Genomic DNA, 5553 nt, shown 5'->3' with positions numbered 1-5553 from the left:
ACTGTCCAAGCTCGCTCGGCCCCGGCAGATGAACCTTAGGATTAAAGGGTGGGCTCAGTTCAGCGCACACTGTGTCTCACCTAAAAAATCCACTGCGCAGGCTCGAAGGGTAAAGACCTTTCCCAAATCTTCGTTCGCGAAGACTGGCCGTGATGATGATGACTGCTGATTCCAGTCTTACAATCTTGAAGTGGTTGGCTTAGGCTTATTTGTCTAGATAACAAATTACTTCATCCGGGTGTGATGTGACTCTACAAGTAATCATTCTGTGCAAATACTGGGCAATATCTAGTTTAGAAACACAAGAAATAGAAAACCCTTTCTGATTTCTAGTGATAATAAATATTTGTGACTTTAGACACAAATTTTACAATAGTTTCTATGTCGATATATCATCAGCTCTTTAAGGCACATGAGGTTTCTAGATAAATAAAAGAAGGAAACCCTGAAACTCAACAGGCAAGCAAGCAGTGTGAATGACATGGCCATTATCTCATGAATACAAGTCAGTGTTTTAACAGCAATCACATTGTTTTCTTTTCTGTATATCATTTAAGTGACTTGAAAAACAACAATTTATTTGGATAAATGTTCTAAGTCTCTTTACGTCATTTAACCAGGAATTAATGACCAGTTTCTGCCGCAAGAGAGTAGCCCCGAAGAGGAGATACAAGGACTCCTTGAAGCAACATCAAATGGTTGAATGGTTCTCTAGGCTCCACAGACTATCAGGAGAGCTTGAACACCTAGCACACAAAAGGTGCCCACATTTAGACATCTTAATTACAGCTGAACTGCAGAGTCAGGGCAGGATGCAGCTGCTTAAGCAGTTCAGGTCTGTCCAAAAGGGCACAAATAATTTTTCTCAAACCCTTCCTTCAGTGAGATAAAGTTATAATCAGTCTGTCATCCTTTTTCCATGGCTGAAAGGAGTGAGTCGCATCAAATCACCATCCAAGCTTATAGGACATGATACTCAAAGTAGCTTTGTTATGGCTCACCACACAGCTTATTCACATACCCCATCTTCATTCTGTATTCCCTAGGCAGGCAGCACAGACATTTCTGGAGATAAAAAAAAAAAAAAAACTCAATATCTGTGAAAGCACCTATAAACTCAAAATCAAGTTATATATGGTATTAATTCAATTTTGGCAAAGTCAATAAAATTACATTTTCTTTATAGAGTGAAAGCACTCACCTGCTGTATACATAAATACAGTGAGGATGCCTAGGACAAGTATTATCAAGTTTGTGAGCACTTTCACATAGGCTGAAAAATAATTACACTTTGTCATCTACAACTCCTCAACATTATTTCTTCCTCCTCCTTTAAATAATGATGGCAGCAGCCTGCAGATTATACACAGGAGTGGCACAGACAGCACACATTTGTGGCATGATTAATATTAGGTATCACGGGAACAGCTTTTCTCTTCCAACATGTGACACTTGTCTACAAGTTAGAGACATTCATAGGGTGCTGTTTGAACTGATATGGGTAGTTTAGACCCTTAACTGAGACTTTGTTTTAATTTTCCTTAAATGAAGAGTCTGGTCTATACCCTTGACTTACAAGAGAATTATCTTGAGTAGAAATTAAGAAAAGACTGATTCCTTTGATACAGACTCAGAAACAAACATGCAGAGAAATCATGATTTAGGATTTTACAAGATTTTTCATTTTTTCCTGCAATCTGAAAGATAATTTTACCTTTGAAACCTTCCACGAAGTCATACTTTTTAATCTTCCTAATTGAGGAAAAAATCATGAAAATTTATGCTAAAAGGTAAGATGCCAAATAAAAAAAAAAAACAAATGTATCTCTAGAAATAGTAATAATATTGCTATCTTAACTGCCATAACATAAAAAAAAAAAAAAAACACCAGAAAAACCCCAGCTTTAAAAGGCTAGATCTGGACTGATGAAACAGTGGCAAGGTCATGAAGGCACCTTGAAACACATTTCATTTACCATGAAGGAACCAAGTCCCTGAGTATATTTGTTCTGGCACTTTAAAATAGGAAGCATTTCAGTGTTCTGTGTCTATTTACACAGCCAAGGCAAAGGGTCAAGGCATTACTATGCCTGCCTTACAAACTCATTTGCATCAGGACAAGGAAGCTTTGAACCCTGTGTCCCCACTGGCCAGAAGATTCCCTAGTTTCTGGATTATCACACAGTAAGGAAGAAAAGCACCAATGCATCCTCCCTGCATAGACAGCACCTGCACTTATCTACAAACCCACCCTGAAGCACTGTAATGTTTTATTTTGGGTCATTTGAACCAAGCATTACAAAACATCACATATTTTCCCCTCTTTTGGCCAAAACTATCCAATCAGTTCAATCAGGATGTGAAACTCTGAGCAGCCTCAATGAAGCAGCACTTTTTTGGCAGAGATTTGTATGAAAAACAATACCCTTTTCTCCCTGCACAATAGTTCTTTCAATGAAGCCTCATACTGAGTCTAAGGTGCTCTATGCCAGAAGAAGCAATACCACACATCATCTTCTCTGCACTCAGCGTGAACCTGCTACTTCAACAGTAAGTGAAATCAAATGGGGAAAACCAGAGAAGTAAATCTTACACAATGTGAAATAACCCAATTCCCAGAAAATGCTACTGAAGCACATGCAGCTGTTTATGTGTGTCTTTCACCTCCTTCCCTGGAGGATTTTAAGATGAGACTGGATGTGGCACTTAGTGCCATGGTCTAGTAACCATGGCAGTGTTGGATCAAGGGTTGGACTTGATGATCTCAGAGGTCTTTTCCAACCTGGTTGATTCTATGATTCACACTTGTTTCACAAAGAGAAAGGACTTAAGAGGAGAAAAAGTAAAATATGAGGGGCAGGTTGGGGCTGGAAACCTCGTAATGCTGTAATCATAGAATGGGCTGGGTTGGAAGGGACCTTGAAGATCATATAGTTCCAATCCCCCTACCATGGGCAGGGATACCTCTCCGAAGATGAAAATGTGACTGTGCAGTTCACTTTGTCTGGTGTTCCTTGACTACCTTAAAGTATGTCAGAAACCTTTTTCTTCACTCTGAAGTCAAGAAAAAATGAGTTCCTCATTCGCAAGACACTCCAGGCTGAAGAGTTGTAGGTCAGTAATTTTCCCCTTTTTGAGTTTCTTTTTAACCCCTTACCACTACCACACAAGATATTGACTTTATTTTAGCATAATTTTAAAACAGTCCTTTCCTATCTATGGCTTGACACCTTTTTTATATGTATTCCTCATTATTATTTGTCTAAGCTTCTCACACTGATCTGGTTAACTTTCTCCTGTTTGATCAGTCTGGGTAGCCTTTTTATAAGAAAGCCAGACATTTTCAGTAATGAGATTTTTAAGAGAACAGTATTTCAAGAATCACAGAATTGCGTAACTTATAAGTGCACAACCCACATAGGAAAAGGTAAAGAAAAATTGTCTATCTCACTTCTCTCTGAAGGGGCTGTTCTGTGGATTTCTCCTCCCCTCATGGAGAAAACACACCTGCTTTACATTTTTGGAAATCTCTTCAGTAATTTTTTCTGAGTATGCTTATTTCTGTCCTTTTACTCCTAAAGATCTTGTTCTCTTCTCTAACATGTCTCCTTTTGTCCTGTGGCTCTATGTGAGGAAGCTGAAACCAACCCTCTGAAATGCCAACTTACGAACATCAGCTTAAGTTTTGGACAGAACTGAAACACTGGTCAGTCTTTAGCTCTCTCCAACCAGGCTGATTTCTCAATCATTAACACATGTAGCCTGCACTAACATTTTTATAATGGATGTTTAAATAATTTTTAATTGGAATCTGGGCATTATTCCTGCAAATTCTCCTCCTCCATTAACCACACAATTGAGGAAAGTTCTCTTGGTTCATTCAGTAAAAACAATGTGATGCCAGTCACCAGAGGAGGATGCAGGGGCATAAGGGCATCAGTAACTCAAAATGAGAACAAAAAGACTGTGGCAAGCTTCCATGGGCACAGGTCCAGCTCTTCCTTCCCGAGACAGGAGCACAACAAAGTTGGTCCATGAAAAGACATAAATTCCAAAATTAGAAGCAAAGTGTGACATCTAAACAATCTTATATTTTTAAATATTCACATGGCATGGTTTTCAGTTAACTATCTTGCCCACAGAAGGAGCAGCCTATGGTTACGCATACCTGTCCTAGCACTTTTTGGTGATGTATTTCATAAGCACAAAGTTCAAAAAGTACAAAATAGGAAAAAAGAAGAGAAAAAAAGGCAGTGAATTTAACATTATCTTTTCATTCAACTTCACTACAAGTGGTTGCATTATCTTCATAATCACTGAAAGTGAAATCCGTAGTGCATATGTAGAATAAATTAAAGTTTGAAGCAAACAAAATAAAGGCAGAATTGACTATTCATAGCAACACAATCTTCAAGTCATAATACCCTTCAGTGGAAGACTTGCTGATGCCAGTCTGAATAGTCCAGCAGAACACAAGACAGACTAAACACAATAGAAATGTTGAGATTCGATTTGTAATATATAATTATTCCATATTTTACTGTATTATAAGTTTAAATTGTTCACATCAGAGGTTTTTAGTATTTCAAGTCCGTGTAATAGAACAGAAAATTTTACTTCCATTTTGACAGGAAAAGGAAGAAGATAATGAATATGTACTGCAGAAGATTAAAGAAAAGCACCAATTCCGTCGCTGACCAATTTCAATACATTTACAAAAAGCTCAACATTTAATCAAGGAAGTTTTTTATAATATGAAGTGGAAATGGGATTGTGAAATGACTACAACTAGGAAAAAACTAATAGTGGGGGAAAGCTATATGCTGGCACATCAAGGGGCTCACACAAGACACTGCCTGCAAAAGGAAAGGACACACTGAACCCACAACAAGGGACACTTTCAGGATGCAAAGCTAATGTTAAAGGAACACAAACATTAATAGGTCAAAATTTTCTGTCTTAACAGAAGCCCTTTGGAGCTGCTCCTTTGGAGGTGTCTGTGGTCCGGAACCATAGTCATGAGCTGTACACCTGCCTCATCATAACCACCCAGAAGAACGGGAAAGACCATTCCCCATTTCAGCAGTACCACAATTCTCAAAGGCAGCATCAGAACAGGTCTATGTCAACTGTTTCCATTAGCTCTGTCCCACACAGCATTTTAAAAATTATATATTTTATGGAAGTAGCAGCATTGTAGTGTGCCACCATCTCAGGGTCCTTTTATGCTTCAGTACTCTGCGTCATTGTGGTATAGGAGCACATACCCTGATGCTCAACAAGATGCAAAGTGAAGACAGTACCACACTGTTGTTTGAGCTAGAACCAATGGCAGCTACACTGCAGCCTTGGAGATCTGCCCAGCCTACCTGTAATCCAGCTGTTGTGAATAAAGTTCCATCAGCAGGATCAGCAGTCCAAGCCCACTGGATTTTCTGGTTAGTTTTTAATCCCTGAGGGTTTCAAAGATCTGACTGGACAAAACCTTGAGCAATCAGATCTGAACTCAGAGTTGTCCCTGCTCTGAGAAGAAAGATGGACTAAAGACCTTCC

This window comes from Manacus vitellinus, unplaced genomic scaffold (assembly GCF_001715985.3).
Source record: "Manacus vitellinus isolate BGI_N305 unplaced genomic scaffold, ASM171598v3 scaffold_7_pilon, whole genome shotgun sequence".
NCBI classification, from domain to species: Eukaryota; Metazoa; Chordata; class Aves; order Passeriformes; family Pipridae; genus Manacus; species Manacus vitellinus.
Note: the sequence above shows the minus strand (reverse complement) of the source record.